General features: G+C 44.1%; 1 pseudogene; it reads right to left on the reverse strand.

The window, feature by feature from the left end:
- Positions 1–9,958: 9,958 nt before the first annotated feature.
- LOC147668203 (28S ribosomal RNA) lies at positions 9,959–10,934 on the reverse strand (annotated as a pseudogene; the record flags this gene model as incomplete).
- Positions 10,935–19,890: the final 8,956 nt, after the last annotated feature.

Consider the following 19,890-nt stretch of genomic DNA (forward strand, 5'->3'; position numbering starts at 1 on the left):
GTCTTGTTGCAAGCATTACCGCTTTCAGTTGGTTCAATACTTCCAATTTAAACGTCCCGTATCTCGGAAACGTCAGTTCCTTATTCCCTTCCGTTAGCTTATTCCACTCGGAGATCCATAATATCGAGTGTAAGCCTACATCCACTGCCATATGATAAGCTGGTGTGCCTTCTGGTGGAGCTTCTTCTCCGGCATACAAGTTTCTTCTATCTCTCTTAAAGATCGCCCTTAAACGTTTAAAACACTTCATTTTCGATAATCTACAATTTTCCTCTATTCTCTTCCTTATTTACGTCCCGATGACAAACCAACCAATCCCTACGCGGCTCTCACTAATCTGCCTATCCCAGCGCGACTCTACGCTGACCGACCAATCTCAGCGCGGCTCTACGCTGACGTCACTCGTTCCCTCTGCAGCAGTTCCCCTCCTTTCTCAACTCGTCTCACGATCTTGCATGCGTTTTCATTCATACGCTGAAAAATGACTACTTCCGTCCAAGCGATCACTTTTCTCTGACTGTACGGCCACAGTCTAACTGTAATTGTCACCTCAACTGACGAAACGTCTTTCCTCTCATGGTCAGACGATCGCCTTAACTGATAGGTTACTTACACACAGTAAACGTACGACCAGCGTCCGTTACTCATACACTCACTCTTACGCTCCCCCTATCATCGGTCCGTCGGGCGATCAATGGTACCTCATGACCCCCTTTCAATGGTGAACAATTACTCTGGGTGTTCGATACACCCGAACCACTTAAGCTCTCCTTGAACTTAAGATTTTATCCGGTTGCGCGCGCTCACAACCTTCCCTCAATCACACTACAGGCATTCAACTCCGCTTGACATTACAACACAGGTACAACATAAAATACCGCAATCTTACAACGCATGACCCTTATACTCACTCTCGACCGACTCTGCTGCTTTTCTCTCGACGCACCGTCAGCACTTTCTTCGGCAGGGATTCTTCTTCTGGTCGTCGATGACTAGGGACCTTGGGGTAATCTAGACCTAACCTAGGTTGTCTTCCTCAAGAAGAAAACCATCTTTCTCTGCTACCAACTGCGGGGAATGAGATTTTGATACCCTTTTTGATCTCTTAGATACTAATCTCATTCATCAATTTGGATCGGTTATTTTCTGTCATTGAGTAAAAGACAAACCCTGCATAGGTTAAATTAACCCCATAAACTGACGCAACTCTGAAGGACCACTTACGACTGATGAAGTTTTAAAAGTTTAATATAAAATCAGAATTAAGTGCATATACAATCCTCTCAGGATAAGATTCAACAAGTATACAGGAACTAGAAGGAACATAAATTCCCTAAAGAACCTCAGTCTACAAAAGAATACAATTAAAGTCAATTCAAGAATCAGCAGATTAAAAAGCATCGACACAATGTGGTTCCGTTGCGTCATCTACAAAAAGAATAAACAAGTTAATTCTGTCCCTACTCTGTACCAGGTGACATCCCTACTTCGCAAGTTCCTTACCTAAAAAAGGTGTCAGCAGTTTGACTTCCAAAGAAGTTCAAACTCTCTTAACCCCTAATGGTAACTTATATCGAGAAGCAGTACCCTCTCTGCCTACCCATCCGCTCTCTAAGGGTCCTCGGCCTACTGCTCTCTCTCTGCGCTCTGAGCTCTTGGCTACCTTCTCCCCAGGGTGCTGTCCCTAAATACACAATCACAGTATGGGTGGAACGCCCCTTCGACGCCCACCACGTACTTTCCCCATGATGTCATTTCTAGCTCTTTCCATGGCTTCATTTCTTCGTGTCGTCCGTTAAGTTGACCCTTCTCCTTAGACGCCATCTTCGTCTTCTTGCTGGTGACTTCATTTGACACTTTCGAAGGAAAAGTCTATCACCTCAGCAGAACTCTACTCTTTACGACTGTATTCGTAACCTTAGTTGGTCCTGTGAACGGTCATTTCTAAACAAGACTCAAATTCCAAGCGTCTCTTATCACGTTTAGGCCATAAACTTCGTCCAGCATTGTCACCTTAAATCTAGCAAGACCTTTGACTCTTGTCTCGCACATTCAGATCAAGGCTATTCACGACTCCTGTGAGCCCACTAAATTACATACAGCGGACTACACTCCTGCGAACTCTTGGTCAGTTAGGTTAAAATCACATATGACCAAACCTTTTCTAACATTCCTACAAAAGCCTTCTACACAGTATAACCTTTAACACACATTTATATATAATCGAATTTAGCAAAGCAATGATTATACGCGAATACATTCTACATAGAATACAACATTTATATTCTCGTGCTTACATCGTGCTATACATTCTCTGCACATTTCGTCGCTTTACGTTTCGCCGTTTTCTCCGTTTCACGATTACACACTTACATGGATTCTACTTTGCACGTTCTTCTATTCGTAAGCATTTCTACACATTTCTATATTAGCCCACTATGTATACGGGCCTTTCTAATTCTAATACTTTATAGAATTTATACAGAATACATTTCCTATTACATTGGTTACATCTGCTAACTTTACGCTACAAGTGTTAACTTCACGTTATAGTTTCTACGTTTATGCGATATGCTTGTGAATATGGTCCGGATATACTTTTTATTCAAATTGCGCTCTCTCAGTTTTAATCCAATTCGCAATAGTAAATGTGCGCGACTCAGTGAAAACTCCATCCAGTCTTGCTGTGGAGTCTGATTTGACTTTTGGTTGTAACTCAATTTGCAAGCAAGTTATATATCTCTCTGGGCTAGTTCAGCATACTGAGAGCAACGTAGGTGAAAAACTAATACAAATAAAGACTGAATTATTTGCTAAAAACTATCCTGAAAGATATAAGGGATATGAAAAACACTCAAACTCAATAAATGTCCTCCCTGCATGACAAAAAAAATACAGATGAGCGTCTGATTTAGATACCCACACGATTTAATTAAATTGAGCATAGAGTGCCGGATAAGGTGATTTGCACAGAATAAAGTAACAATGGCAATTGAGAGAGACACCAACTTTTTATTGACTAAAATTGAAGACTTGGAAAATCAATCAGTCCAATTTTCACTTTGTTTGCATCCCAGGAGGAAGTGAAGCATAAGCGGGCACAGCAGGCTGATCAAATGTGTTAAAAATGTAATTAAGTCAACATATGTTTCCATTTTTTCTACGGATTTATCGATAATGAGAGCACACAGGATTCAAAGCCTGTGGTCGCTAAATATCAAATATCCACGTACAATTAGTATGAAATTCTTATAAAAAAAGTTTTTTACAATTCCCAAACGATTTTTTAAAAATTCTTTTCAGATACGTCAATTGCTGCTGTGTGTCATTTAAAAAGATTTTAGGTCTATTGGAACAGGGAGGCACAGGCTTTCCTAGTCCAGCAATCGAAACTGAAAGTTATATTTAAAGGTCAGTTTCACAATCTTTTCTCTATGATCGAAGCACACGTGTTTTATTTAAGTATTTATTTTCAATTTACAATGGCAGGTCAACATTCATTACAGCATTCTGTATATCCATATTCTCTATAAAATCACCAAACAATGAATATAAACATAGAGTTATTGTGTATGAATAATAGGCTATTCCTTGCCCCTGGACATGAATATCAAACTATCTATAGCCAACAGACCTCAATGCACACATTAGAATACAAACTGCCTATTAAAGAAGAACACCCAACTCATCCTCTCCCCCTCCACCAGCTTCGGGTCAATTATAGAAATATCGAACAAGGATATTGACGTATTTTTCCATTCAGAGAAGTTAAACAAAATGTTTAGGGCTAGAGATAAAACACTAAATATTTTGAGTGACTCTGCCCTCTCCCTGCTTCGCAACAATCTCTGCCAAACCATTCTCCCCGGGGGTTCCAGTAATATTTGAAACAAAGCACCCCAAGCCGCAAGGCGTCAGCAGCCTTAACATGTTTGTGCGTTTCTTTCATATGCGCCTCTTCAGTGCTGACCCACTCAAGTAGGTCCCATTTCCATGTCTCAACCGTTGGAGGGCATAGGTAGGCTGTCCGGTTTTAGGTTTAAACTTATAATAACCGATAAAACCCCACTGAAAGAGAACTAGTCCTCACCAGTGAAAACATATAAACACTGAAAACCACCTGCACAACCACAAACTAAATGCCATTCAAAAAAAGGAAAAAGAGTGCAAGGGTCATTTTATTTCTTCCTGAAAGGGCCAATAAAATGTAACTTTGTTAGACAAGCTAGCAGTAAGAAGGTCTGGGCTAAGAGTATTCTGCTTGAGTTTTGCTGTTTAGGGATGCCACTAAAATATTGTGTGTTCTTCCTTTTGTCTTTTTCAATTTTGTGGCCTTCTGCATAAAGAGGCAGGGTTTGGAAGCATGTTTTAGGTCTTCTTTAATTATTTTATAAACTGTACAGAATCAGGAAATATCAAAATCATATTTGATATTTTGGCTGCGTTTGACTCTTTCACTGATAAGTGAAATGGCTGGTTTCATAAGAATCTTTCCCAATATGTGTCATCACATTTACCCACATTTACCCACAGAGAATGGGTAAAAACCCTTAATACATCAGCCCCCAGTTTCTAGTGAGCCAGTATTTATATTAAGTGAATTGCCAACACCTCAGGCTTTAAATATTCAATGCAAGGTATGGTGACACGTATATGTGAAAAGAGAGCTATCACCAAGCATCTGGGATAGTGGTTAAAACATGACACCAGATCTTTGGAAAACAAGGAATGCAGTGCCACTTGGAATGCTCTGCAAAAATGGTTCTTTCCAAGTTCAACAAAGATTTGAGATATATTGTTTGTAATTGCAGTGATTCAGCTACATATATGAAAAAGCTGTGTGATGACCTGTTAAAATCGATACCTGAGCTGAAGTGCTTTCTTGTAAGAGATCCATGCCACTTGCTAGATGGTATGCTGAAAGCATCTTTACAATCTTCAGAGTTAATGAGGATTGCTATTGACTTTTTAGTCCATTCTGATGCACTGTTTTCTTATGCACATGAACTAAAACGCAAATATTTATAATTTCGTGTTTTGTGTGGCATCAAGTGAAGCGTCATCCCAACTGTGTCCCTTAGCTGATGGTCCTCAGTCCAAGGGGCTATGAATGATATATTATCCATGTGGCAACCGTTTACAGAAATGTTGCTGAGTGATGATGCCAAAAGGAAAGAAATGTGAGGATCTTTGGTCACATATTGAAAGGGATGTGAAAAAGAGTACACTCTTCTGCATTCTTAGATTTTTACAGGAAAACTTAACTGCTGTAGTGGACATAATAAAAGAACTAGAGTCTGAGAACACCCTTGTCTGCCAAGTGTTCAGCATAATTGGTGTAGATGTGAAACATCTCCTTGAGAGTAGGCTGGGCGACACCTTTAGTGACTTTGGCACTGCAACATGCCCCGTGTTAGAGTGATTGCCGCTTCGTAAGCAAAGCAATTGTGAAGAGCAATTCAGGAATATGTATTTTACAATGTTTGAGAAATGGCTTGCAATGATGCATAGAAATGTCCCTTAGCCAACCCTGATGTTTGAAGTCAAAGAAACCTCTCTGTGGTAATCTGTACACGTTCTAGATCCCTTCTATAAAGGGGAATTTCTTCCATAGTTTCAAAAGTGCTGCTTCATTTTTGAACGCTTCAATATATCCGGGGGCATAACCACACAGATCAGGGCAAATGTTGCAGAACCTGCCCTGAGAATCGCAATCTTAAAGTGAACCAGTATTGGCATGGAAAGCTATGTCAGTTTCCAGAGTTAACAAATTGTGTACTGGCTGTTTAGGCGTTGCCCATCTCAAGTGCCAATGTTGAAACGGCCTATTCACAGAAATTTACATGGGAAGAAAATAGCGAGCGCACATGACCAAAGACTCACTGAAGAAGTATTGTATGGTGTACTACAATAAGTTTAATTTGCAAAAATCTATTCGGACCTCATATACACTATACTTACACTGCCTATATATCATGCGCTATCAGTGCAGAAAGCAAGCAATAATAAAAGCAAGACATTCCATAAACACTAGAAAAACCCTTTCTGTCGTTTTTAATTGCGCAAAAATGTGTAACCACTGATAACCACAGTTTTTAAAGGTATTGAAATCACTTGAAAACACTGAAAAAACCCCACCAGAATTTACCAAAAATAGAAACTGAAAACAGGAAAGCCTAGGCATAGGCTAATCCAGCTGACTGATTTGCACTGCTTTAACACAATGAGCCCAAGAATCATGTATCTCCTACCTCCTCCTCAAAGTCTCTTTAGGGCTCTTGGGGATCCTTCCCCGCAAGTAATGGAGAATCCATGTGGAGATGTCTCAACCAGTGATGTGTTTAATAAAGGACAGGATGTCTGTCTAGAAAGGTGTAATAATAGTGCAGTGTTACAACATATGCAGAATGTCAGCTGCTACCGCAACACAGCGGGTACAGTGCTGCTCTCTAGCTGGGTATATGACGTGCAGTCTCTCAGGGAGCAGATATACCATGTGCACAATATTATACTGGATCTGCTTAAATCAGATTGACACGTTATGGACCACAGCATGAATTTGTAACCAGTCTTTGAGAGTTATTGGTCATCACTGACTTTCTGCTAGGCCTCCTCTGTGCGAAGTTGTGGTAGTCTCCGGTCTACGTGTAGTGCCCTTATAGGTGTGTAATGCGTCAGTGTCCTCCCGCCATAGATAGTACAGCCAATAGTGTATGTGTAGAGTCGGGTGCGTCAGGGAAAGTCAGCAATATTTTATGCGCTCTGGCAGCAATTTTTGCGTACTGTAAACATGGCCCCCCTCCCATATCAAAAGATTCCATCGCCTCCTGCACAGCGACAAAGCATTCCTCTGGCTCGAGGTCCAGCAACATTATGCCTCCACCTGACTGCCATTCATCAACTGCTATAAAGTCAACTATTTAGGCAAATGGGCATAAAATCCAGATGTCCAAGTCAGGGGTGTATGGGGCACTGCGGATTATTCATTTTACTGTTCTGTCTCAAAGCTTACCCATGAGTCGGATCAAGTGTGGAAAGTGATCTGGGATATCCTGGCCATGCAATACCAGTGCTGCAAGCAGATGTTCATCATGTGTGCCCTCTAATATGGATCTCTCCCATTTCAGTTTGCCATCTAGCCAATGCACTGCATGCTGCAGTTGGGCTGACAAATAATATAGCTCCATATCTAGGACCTCCATCTCTCCATTATCACATTCCATCTGAAGTGTTGTGAGGCCTACCCTACACTGCTTACCGTCCCAAAGGAGCTCCACCATAAAGGAGTCAAGTCCCTGAAATACTTCCTGTGGAATCTTGTACATGGCCCCCTGGAAGACATACAAACACCTAGACGGAACCACCATCTCAATTAGTGCAATTTTGCCCATCAGAGACAGCTTAAGAGTATTCCAAAATGTAATTGAGGGTTGGAGATTATGAAGCACTCATCCCATAATCAAGTCAAATAATCGCTGTTCCGCATTCGCGATCGGTATTCCCAGGTACTTAACGTTATACTCCTTCCAGGTTAAACTCTCTGGAGGGTGTCCATTCACAGGGACCGTTTTCAAGAGTCCCAACGGGAACAGGGCTGACTTAGCATTATTTACCCAAAAACCTGAGTGTTTCTAGAATCCTCTCATTATGTTAAGCAATACATGGCCTGAAATATCTGGTTGTCGTAAGCATATTATGGTATCGCTGTGTATAGAGACACTATATGCTCTGTATTGTCAACCTGTATCCCTATCCATGCATGGCTTGTCTAAGTCTGTAGGGCTGCGGCTCCATTCCAATGGCGAAATTAGGGGTGGGCAGAGAACTCTGCTCCGCCACCGGAGCGAAGATAGCCAGCCACCCCACCCCCTGGCCCGGTCCCTGCTTCTGAGCCTAACCAGGTTGGGTGAGCCTGCCCTGGCCCCGATGGAGCCCAGTTCCCTGCGCTTGGACCCCCAGATGGCTTGGAGCACACGGGTTCTCCCGGACCCCGATGCCCACCGGACGGAGCTCAAGCCCGGGGCCTGGTGCCAGCTTCTGAACCCCAAAACACACAAGATGATGGACGGAATGTTGCACGATGGCAAAACATTCACCCCCAGTCACAGATCTGGGTTTAATCCATTGTTTTTTTGCTCACCACGCCACCCCAGTTCAGACATGGCCATATGCAAATCAGTCTTGACCCTGTGCCTCATGGGAACAGTTCAGCCCCTCCTGCCAAGCCATGTCTTTCCTGGACCGGAATCAAGCATCCTAGGACCGGTTTCTGGCTATCAGCCATCTTCAGCCAGGATAGCTTGACTCCAGTGTCTTAGTAAGCACGGGACCCACATCTGGGCATACCCTTCCCACATAGGATGAACAGCAAAACACACAAGATGATGGACGTAATGTTGCACAATGGCAAAACATTCACCCCCAGTCACAGATCTTGGTTTATTCCATCATTATTTTGCTCACCAAGCCACCGCAGTTCAGACATGGTCATATGTAAATCAGTCTTGTCCCTGTGCCTCATGGGAACAGTACAGCCCGAACTGCCAAGCTATTTCTTCCCTGCACCAGAATCAAGCATCCTAGGACCGGTTTCTGGCTATCAGTCGTCTTCAGCCACGACAGCTTGACTCCAGTGGCTTAGTGAGCACGGGACCCAAGTCTGGGCATACCCTTCCCACATAGGGTGAACAGCAAAACACACAAGATGATGGACGGAATATTTAAAATGGCAAAACATTCACCCCCAGTCACGGATCTGGGTTTAATCCATCGTTATTTTGCTCCCCCGGCTCCCAATGGGATCACTGTCCCCAGTGCCCGGACCCCCGGCTGGCTTTCAGGATGGGGGCTCCCACACTCTGGGGCTGCTGGATGAAGCTCAAGCCCCGGGCCCGGTCCAAGCTTCTGAACCCTAGCCAGGATGGGGAGAACCTCCCTGGTCCCAGGTGGACCACCCATAGCGGCACAGGACATTCACAATTCGCTGCCATCCCAGACCGGGCCCAGGCGTACCCTGCTAAGGGTTTCTCCAAGCTCTCCAGGGGCTCCAGCTCTGGCTCTGCCTCCCTTTCATGCAGGGCTGGCCTCCTGCCGCTCCATGCCCCGGAGACAGTTGGGAGCTAGGCAGTCCTCCCCGCTCTGCAGCCACTCTGCCCTGGCTACTGACTGTCACCTCTCACACCCAGAACCTTGGGCGTCAGGACGATGACTCGCGTGGGTGTGCCTTCCACTTTCCCAGAGCCTGAGGGGCAGGAACCAAGGAGGGTTAAGCCCAGGCCACGTCCTCTCCCCGCCGGCCTGCCTGGGGAGTCCATTTTCTTTGACTATTAACCTCCACGGAGTGGGGGCTTACAGAAACCTGGGGAAGGACAAAAGTTGGAGGGAGCGCGGCCGGCCGGAAGTCCGGCCATTGGGTCACCTGGCCCACAGGGCCATCTGGTTCACCAGCCCACAGGGCCTTCTGGTCACCCGGCCCGCAGGGCCATCTGGTTGTCCGTCCTGCAGGTTATCAGGTCACCTAGCCCGTAGAGCCATCTGGTCACGCAGCCAGGTGTCCAGATGACCCGGGGTGACCCAGCGCCTAGAGATAGCCATACTTAGTCGCCCTTGCAGTTTGAAGATGGCAATGGTGGCCAGGCGCTTCAAGGCTGCTGCTCAGGAGGGTCCTTCCCTAGGGCTGCTCACCTCCCTGATTGACTTGCGTGGGAGTAGTGGGAAAGGGGGGCCCCAGCTGGCCCAGGCCATCTGGTCACCCTGCTGACCCACAAGGGATGGTAGCCCCTATCCCCGCACCTCGGTGGGGCAGGCATGGAAAGGGAGTCCCTGTGCTGGAAGGCACATGATGGAGGCAGCCTCCCACAGGCATGCGCTGCCCCATCCGCATCTCTCCCACCGTCCCAGCAGCCGAGGGACCCACCCCTGGGTGTGGTGGAGGAGGGCGCTCACACACGGAAAGACAAAAGCTTGGTTCAGAGGAGGAATTTCAATAGGTCCCAGCGAGGTAGCTGCTCTGCTTCTTACGAAACCCGAACCAGATTCAGATAGTTTACAAATGATTTAGCACCAGCTGCCCCATGAACATGCGGTGCAATATGGGCGTTGGAGGCAGCCCCCTTCTGTCTGCACTCTTGTCCCCAAGCGTTAGGGTTTAGGGGGGATTCTGACTTAGAGGCATTCAGTCATAATCCCACAGATGGTAGCTTCGCCCCATTGGCTACTCAGCCAAGCACATACACCAAATGTCTGAACCTGTGGTTCCTCTTGTACTGAGCAGGATTACTATTGCAACAACACATCATCAGTAGGGTAAAGCTAACCTGTCTCATGACTGTCTAAACCCAACTCACGTTTCCTGTTAGTGAGTGAACAATCCAACTCTTGGTGAATTTTGCTTCACAATGATAGGAAGAGCCGACATTGAAGGATCAAAAACTAACGTCGCTATGAACGCTTGGCTGTCACAAGCCAATGATCCCTGTGGCAACTTATCTGATACCTCTTGCTTGAAACCCAAAAAGTCAGGAGGATCAGGAGGCCCCACTTTCATGATCTGTATTCATACTGGAAATCGAGATCAAGCAAGGTTTTTCTCTTCTGCTCCGCAGCAGGTTTCTGTCCTCCCTGTGCTTGCCTTAGGACACTTGCGTTAATATTTGACAGGTGTATTGCCCCAGTCAAACTCCCCACCTGCCACTGTCCCCAGAGCGGATCGCGCTCAGCGGGTGCCGTGCCCTTGGAGCCAGACGCAAGAGCCCCATAGGGCTTGCCTGGCCTCACTGGGATTTTTTTTAAGGGTAGTAATATTTCACCGGTGGCCCGAGGGCTTCCCACTCAGCCTACACCTCTCAGACTTCCCACTATGCTACACCTATCATATCTCTTCACAGCGCCAGACTAGATTCAATCTGAACATGGCCTTCTTACCCAGCTGATTCGGCCAAGCCCGTTCCCTTGGCTATGGTTTTGCTAGATGGCAGGTCGGGATAGTGGAAATCTCGTTCATCCATTCATGCGAGTCACCAATTAGATGATGAGGCATTTGGCCGATTCCTGTACCACCTTGCCGTCGCTCATTCTGGGTTATTATGCTGCCCATCAGCGTCAAATCGGTTTTGCTTCCAACAATACAGTATTCTTTTGCTCCGCAGTACAGCCCCATTGAACGCTGTCCTCACTGGAACTGGGATCACGTATAGGCCATAGATAGAACCCCCTGCAGTACTATTCCAACAATTTAAGATTGTCTACGAACAGTCCTAAAGAAATTAAAGTATGATTAGCAGGACATCAACAATCAGTATGTGGTAATTATGTGTATGTAATTATTTGAGACCTATTCATCATTCAAGAAATTTCAATAATTATGATGTACACACTTGTATCTAAATTGCTATAAGCACACATCTATAAAAATACACATCTACAAATTGCACATCTAACTAGAAAATGCACATCTATAAAATTCTAAAAATTCACATCTATAAAATTCACATCCATACTAAAAATTGGAGTCAACTATAAACTAATATGTAACTGTATACCCACATTTAAATATTGAAGGATTAACAGTTTAAAATAATATGCTTTACAAGGGTGACATGTGTGCTGTAAGAAAGTGAACATCTCAGTAGAAACTTGATATTTAATTGTCCATGAATACTTGGCCCAGTTTAAGAGAGCCCATTAAAGTAGCCAGGCAAACATTTTTCTTGAATGGGAATGACTTAGATCAGCAAGAACAACATCAATACATTGAGGCCAAATACCACGACATCCAACAATAAAGCCATGATATTATACAGTGTTACATTTGGTGAGATCTTTGATTTGCTGTGACAGATCCTGATAGTATTTAACTTTACTCTCAAACACGAATTAAAGGGAATTCTGTGAATTTTCATAACGAATTGAAACATCAATGACTACAACTGTACCATTTTTGGTAAACACTACATCTGGTTTTCGTAGTTCACCTTGATTATTATTGACATGACGTTCCCTATATGCTATTCAACCACACCTTTTTGCTCTATCAATGAGCAATTCCAGAATTTTATTATTTCTTTGTATCCTAATGTCCTTTGTTTTAGGACATGCAGCTGAAATATGAGAAATTGTTTCGCAAACACCTTTACAGTACCTACATGTAGCAAATGTATGATTTCTTCCTCTTGTGATGGTTTCTCTAGTATATAAAACATTTGCTCTAAACATCAGCACAGCTATGTACTGATATTCTTTCATTTTGTTATGCTTGCTGATCCAGAAGTTTGAGGTTTGATTATTTGCTACGTATTTTATACCATCTCCTTGGACAGGGAGATTGGTCCATTTCTCAAATTTTTCTTTCTTCCAATCATATGTTGCTAACAAATTCAAATCATAAATCAGAAACCAACGGTCTAAAATGTTGAGTTTGTGCATTTTGATAATGTTATCAATGTTATCATTTATTACTTCTCCTGCATACAAGAATGAATAGCTATGTACAGGTCTGGAGCTGCCCTGGGATACAATAAACTATTGACTTTATTTAGACCAATTGCTGTACATATTTTTGGTACACTGAGGCCCCCAAATGATTTTTTCTAATATAGGAGACCATCACATGTGTATGCAGGAAGGTGTAGAAAATGTTTGACATACTTTTTTATTGTTTGATCCAGAACATTTAAAGTTTTAGCTTCAAATCCTCCTGTCATTTCCAATTTAAACAACAGTTTAGGGACCAAGTACTAACGCAAAATGTATACTTTCTGCGTAGGCTTAAGTGGTAGATTATCAAGTTTTTGAGTCCAATTAACAAGAACCTCATTGATTTTGTTGTTGCTTGTATGGCCAGTGTGTGGATCAAAGTTCAATCCGAGGTATCTCTCAATTTCTTCTGTATGAATGATTTCAATATTTTCTTTTTCAAACTGCCATGGTTTACAGTTGTTAATCAGGATTTTAACTTTATAGTAACGGATATAAAATCCATGTGTCTTTTTGACATTAGGTTTTAATCCTGTTGTTTTACTGAACGTTTCAATGATTTTCAGATTTGTACTCATTCCTTACCAGGTGCTGCTGATTACTGCAATGTCATCAGAAAAGGCAAGAGAGGTGATTTGCTCAATAAGCCCATCTGATCCGAATATGAAGCCCTTACTGTTTTTATGAAGATCACAGATCAGAGGATCCATGGCAATGGTAAATAGCAGTGGGGATAAAGAGTCACATTGTTTAACCCCAGATTTCATTGTTATTTCAGGAGTTGTTTTGTTGTTCTTTCCCTTGAAAAATGTTGTTGAGTCAGTGTATGTCTTTTATTATGTCTCCGATGTATGATAGAACTCTGTGCCTTGAGAGACTCTGTATAATGTGACCATGACGAAGGCTTTTGAGATATCTATGAACACTACTGGTAATGAGTGACTGTTTTTTGTGCTCCTTTTATGTTGTTTTGCAGAAGAGTCAGATTCTCAAGATAACCTCTCACCTTCATAAAGTCTTTTTGTCTTGTATTCAATTCAACAAAAAATGAGAGTCTTTTAGTTAGTATTTTTGTGAATAACTTCATGAATGCAGTGCTGATGGTAATTGGAAGCAAATGACTGATTTTTTTAAGTTCACTGATCTGTACATTCTTGGGTATCAATATTGACCGGTTCTTTTTGATACTTTCTGGTACTCTTCTCATCGATAACCAAGACGATAAAATTCTGGGCAGCAGTCTAGGTTGCCTGCTATGCACTTTATTCAAGTCATTCAGACCAATGTTATCAGGCCCCAATGCTTTCTTTAAATCAGAGTCATCTAAGGCATTAGTTATTTCGAGCACTGTGATTTCTTTACATAAATTTCTAATTTCTCATTCATCCAGCATCCGATTAATCGGCATGAATGTAGGGGTTTTCTTGTTTTCTTTTTCAATTATGCTTTCGTAGTATTGGAAAATTTCATCATCACTGATTTGGCAAGTGGCATCTTCTGCCCCATCAGTGATAATCCTGGCAATTTTCTTTTTATCTTTTTTAAACATTGCCTGGTCTTCTTTATAGCTGCCCTTTGCTTTTGCATAATTTTTCTTGTTGTCCGATTAAGCCTTCCGTTTTTCTTGTCTTTTTTTGTTAGTTCATAGGCTCATTATTGAGTTCACTTGCTGGTTCACTACGATTTGCTGGTACAGGACTTATATCAATTGTGTTTTCTGAGATATAAGTCACTATCTCATCCATCAGATCCATAGCAGCATCGTGTTGCTCCCTGTTTTGGGTGTACTTCCCGACTTCTGTGATTCTATCATCCAGCTCATCAAAGTTCTTTTGTGCATGTTTGCGATTGATAAAGTCTCTGCGCTTTTCTGTTGTTACTTCCACTGTAACCTCTGGTTCAACGCAAGAGTCATTTTCAGAAACATTTGATGCTTGCAGTACATCTTTTGCTGGTTTGTTACTCTTATCTCTTCTTTTTTCTGCAATTTGTTTTCTGTTTTTATTGTGAAAATGTGGAACCATTAGCACATTAATTAATAAAGCTGCAAGTCTAGCTTTATTTTCAGCTCTTGGATGCGCATTCTGAGCATGTTGTGAAACTTCAGTCTTTGCTCCAAATCTGAGGTCACAGAAGCTGCACAGGAATGGCAGCTCTCTTTTTTGAGGTCTTCCTTTACATTTGGCATAATGAAATGCAATATTGTGATATTCAGCTTCATTGTCACATTTTAAGCGATACGTGTTGCAATAGAAGCATTTGTGCTTGTTGGAGACAGGTTTTCTCAGTTCTTTAAAAGTTCTCAATATGTCTCCACACAAGTCACATTCATACTTTTCATTTGAGTATTTCCAATAAGTGACTTTGTTTTGTGTAGTCACTTTTCTTTGTTATTAAATATTTGCTGACCTCGTACACATCGGGAAGATTTTCGAACTTGGTTGTACCAATGTCATTCTTAGCTGAAGAGGCCCAAACTCGATGGATTCCCTGAGGCCTACTGTTGTGTCTTCTTCTGCTATGGAGGGTGAACTATGGCCTACATCGTGATCTGAATCATTGCTTGTTGCATTGTTTGAAGCGGGTTCTGGTTTGTCAAATTCGGGGAGGAGGTTAATGATTTTTGGAAAAGATAGCACCTCCTTACGCTATCTTAATGGGGCTTTTTAATCTCCAGGAACTACCCCATCTGGAATTGTGTTAGCTTGCTTCTCCATTTCTCACTATCATGCTCGCTGTCATGATAGAACTTTTTTTTGCCTGTCTCTACAGACTTCTCTATGCATAGTCTAGCACTATAGATGCAGTTGCCGGCGGGACCACTTGGAGGTAAAGGCCACTACAAGTGAGAATAGATTAGGAGAGTCATAGTTACTCCCGCCTTTACCCTCGCTTCATTGAATTTCTACACTTTGAAATTCCAAGCACTCAGCAGAAATCACATCACGTCAGGGAGGGTCGTGAGGGAGGGTCACCCCACCTGGACATCAGCCGTCCATTGCCGGGCGGCCCGAGCCGTGCTTGTCGGCTGGTGAGTAGCCCACTCCACTAATGCCCAGGTCAGAGGCACCGGAAGGGTAGAGCCAGGCGGCTCCACATCCCGCACACCTCTTACCAAGAGGAGCCGGGGACACCTCGCAGGCCCTTGGCTCCTTCTCTTCCAGGCCACTCTGCTGGGCGAGAAGGACGGCTCCTTAGTCAGCCGAAGTCCGGTTGGGCGAGGACTCGGGGAGCAAGAGCTGAGGCAGCGGCAGGACCCGGGGATCGTGCCGGGTGAGCGTGGGTTCCTTCACGGGAGGGCCTACCACTGTGCCCCTCCCGGAGAAGGACAGGGGACGGGGCCGCCTACCCATCCCCAGTCCCTCAGGCGTCAGTCAGGTCCTCCTAGGTAGAAGAGGCCCGCCGAAGACCTGGTCCTCACCCAAGTGCCCCATGCAGTCACAGACCTCTCCGCTGGCTGGGCGGGGCAGGGCAGGGCTGGGCCCTGTGCCTACGGTGTGCTTTCAGGAGGCAGCCGAGGGCTATGGTCTGGGGCCGTTGGTCGCTCGGGGCGCGCCGCCATTAATGATCCTTCTGCAGGTTCACCTATGGAAATCTTGTTATGACTTTTACATCCTCTAGCTAATCAAGTTTGATCATCTTCTCGGTGCTCCACCAGGGCCGTTGCCGACCACAGCGGGGCCGATCCGAGAACCTCACTAAACTATTCAATCTGTAGTAGCAAAGGGTGGTGTGAAAAAAAGTCAGGGACTTAATCAATGCAAGCTTATGACCTGAACTTACTGGGAATTCCTTGTTCATGGGAAATAATTGCAATCTCCAATTCCTATCACGAATGGGGTTCAGCGGGTTACCCTCACCTGTCGGCGAAGGGTAGACCCACGCTGATCCGTTCAGTGTAGCGCGCGTGCAGGCCCAGAGATCTAAGGGCATCACATCCTGTTATTGCTCGATCTTGTGTGGCTGAACGTCACTTGTCCCTTTAAGAAGTTGGACGCGCGACTGCTGGGGGTCACGCAACTATTTAGCACGGAGGAGTCTCATATGTTATCAGAATTAACCAGACAAATTGCTCCACCAACTAAGAACGGCCATGCACCACCACCCACAGAATCAATCTGTCATTCCGTGTCCGGGTGAGGTTTCCAGTGTTGAGTCAAATTAAGCCAAAGGCTCCACTCCTCGTAGTACCCTTCCGTCGATTCCTTTAAGTTTCATCTTTGCAAAAATACTCCCCCTGGAACCCTAAGACTTTGGTTTACTGGAAGCTGCTCAGCGGGTCATGGGAATAACACCGCCGGTTCGCTAGTTGGCATTGTTTATAGTCAGAACTACAATGGTATCTGATCATCTTTAAACCTCCAACTTTCATTCTTGATTCATGAAAACATTCTTGGCAAATTCTTTCGCTTTGGTTTGTGTTGCGCGGGTCCAAGAATTTCACCTCTAGCGGCACAATACGAATGCCCACAGCCGTCCCTCCTAATCATGGCCCCAGTTCCGAAAACCAACAAAATAGAACCAAAGTCCTATTCCATTATTCCTAGCTGAAGTATGCAGGTGACCGCTCTACTGTGAACACTCCAGTTTCTTCAAAGTAAACGCTTCGGACCCCCAAGACACTCAAGAGCATCAAGGGGCGCTGAGAGGGAGTGGCTGGGACAGACGGTAGCTCGCCTCACAGCGGACCCCCAGCTCGATCCCAAGATCCAACTATGAGCTTTTTAACTGCAGTAACTTTAATATACGCTACTGGAGTTGGAATTATTGTGGCTGCTGGCACCAAACTGAATCCTCGTTAAATGATTTAAAGTATACTCATTCCAATTACAGGACCTTGGATTGTTAGTTTTTGTCACTACATCCCCGAGTCGGGAGTGGGTAAATTGCGCGCCTGCTGCCTTCCTTGGATGTGGTAGCTGTTTCTCAGGATCCCTCTCCAGAATCGAACCCTGATTCCCCATTACCCATTGTCACCATGGTTGGCACAGAAAGTGCTATCAAAAGTGAATAGGGCAGACATCTGAATGTATTGTCGCTGTCACAGGGACGAGGGGACGAGGGGTGGAGAGGTTCAGTCGTACGCGCACCGGTGGGCCCAGCCGTCTACCCCGGAAGGGAGAGGTGGGCCAAAGCGCAGCCTGAGTGAGAAGCAAAGGGTGTCTATACCTGGCGGCGGCACCCCTCAGAACGGTAGTTCCGAGCTGCTGCGGAAATGCGCTGGACAGAGAGGGGTGACGGCCTGGCGAGCGAGTCCTATGGACCTGCAGCGCATCAGCATCCGAGGGCCTGGCACCACCCAACCCCTTCCACTCAGGTCGGACCACTGGGGGGCACGAGCTGCCGGGGCCACTCGGCCGTTGCTCTGCTGGGTGGGGTGAAGGGCCTCCCACCAGGCAGCAGGCCCTCAAGTCAGGCAGTCCATGCTGGGTGGAAGCTCTGCTTGAAACAACAGCCGGGGCTGGCGAAGCAGTCCATCTCTAAACGGACCGAGTGTGCCCAATCAATTGAAGTATGGCCGGGGCCTCCCCTGGCAGGGCGCCCTGTGCGGGGGATGCTGGCTTTGCATCCCTGCCTGCTCCTGGTGCGAGCAGGCTCAGAGGAAAGACCCATCAGGAATGGCTGAGAGGCAGGTGTGGACCTGGGCCCCGGGTCCTGCCTTCCCATGTCTCAGAATTGGCAGAGGTCATGGAGGTCTGACTGACCCTCTCCCTAGTAATCCCTAGGAAAATGACCCCCCTTACTTGTAATCCGTGCGCACTGTGTGACGGAGGTAACCCAGGGCGTGAATGTGCCCGACCTCCTTGAGCCCTCAGTAGGATCAGGGAGGCAAGTAGCCCACCCCACCCGAGACACAGCTGGCATGAAAAAAAGGGCAGGGCATATGATATAGATGAGTGTAGTTTGGTGATTGCAATTCCTTTCCTTTACTCCTCCTTTTTTTATATTTCTTTTTCACAATATGGTAGAGCAATGTCAAAATAAGAATTGTTTGCAGCAGGTGCAAAAAATGTACACTCTCTATCTCTCTACTCTGCTTTTGAATTAGTATCTTCAGAAACTTTTGTGATTACTTTAATGGATGGAGCAAATAATTAACATAGTGCAATGTAAATGGTGTATTGAATATGGGGAAATATGGCTCGATTGAGAACTGGTTGACTTCTTTTAAATTTAATGTGCTTTTTTTTACAGGAAACTCATTTAAAATGAAGAAATACAAAATTTAAGATTTGTAGGTATTTTTCTCATGCTTATTTTGTCTTTTTGGAGGTAGAAGTGAGGGTAGTGGTGATTTATCTTGCTTCCATTATTAATTGGCAAATAGACAAAATCATGGGAGATGAAAGGGGCTGGTAGATCTGGGTTAAAACCTCAGTAAGAGGGTTCCATTTACATTTTCTCAATTATTGTGGGCAGAGTATGAGACAGAGGCTACTATGAATGCCGTGGGCCGATAACTTTTTATACAAAATTTAAAGCTAGACAGTTCAAAAAAGGAGAAGAGGCAATTAAAACATAAAATTGCAATATTACGGGTGCAAAGACTATGCCTTGATTGACCCATAGCGATTAGATCATTCAGGTATTTTACAATATTTATGATTTCCGCAGCAATTTAATACTGTGTCAATAAAATATTGTTTTCTATATCTCACATTTGGAGAAGAGGGGCAGCTTGTATTTGGCCTAATTCCTCTTGAGACCACTCAATATTTTAGCTAGAACTTGACATTTTTTTTATACTAGATCTTCTCGTAGATGGCAATTTGATAAGCCATTTCTGGCAGATCAGACTTCTACACAAGAATTGAGATTATTAATTAGTGATTTATTTTCAAACCAATATTAATTCAGCACAAGTTTGTTCAGTGTGGGAAGCATTTAAGGCAAGTGACAATTTTAGTGTGGTGGCTAAGTGCTTATGAGTTAAAGGCACGTAAATTCCACTCTGCTTATGAGTTAAAGGCACGTAAATTCCACTTGAGGAAAATTCAGGAATTACATAAGATGGTCGAGTCTGCAGTGAAACAGCTTAGTGAGTGAAGCACAACAGAATATGAAACATTTCTGTCTTGAGTAATTCAGAACAATAGGTACCTTTTTATGGCAGTAGAAATATGCAACCAAAACACCTTTCAACAAAAAATATATGAGGATTGTCAGCAGATAGGTAAACTCCTTGCATAGTCTTCCAAAAGAAGAGTCAGCAAGAGCTCCATACACACGATAGTCAACGCCAAGAAAAGTGAAGAGGTCACCTAGCACAAAGATATCAATCAAGCTTTTCTTCAACATTATAAAAAAATTGTACAGCTACATTGTTATAAAAGGGGAGCAATTTCTTAGTTCTATTGGTCTATCTGAACTTGCCAAAGGCCATAAAAAAGTCCAATAACGAAATAATAATAAAGG

This window comes from Lissotriton vulgaris, unplaced genomic scaffold, assembly GCF_964263255.1.
Source record: "Lissotriton vulgaris unplaced genomic scaffold, aLisVul1.2 SCAFFOLD_2233, whole genome shotgun sequence".
In the NCBI taxonomy this organism is placed as follows: Eukaryota; Metazoa; Chordata; class Amphibia; order Caudata; family Salamandridae; genus Lissotriton; species Lissotriton vulgaris.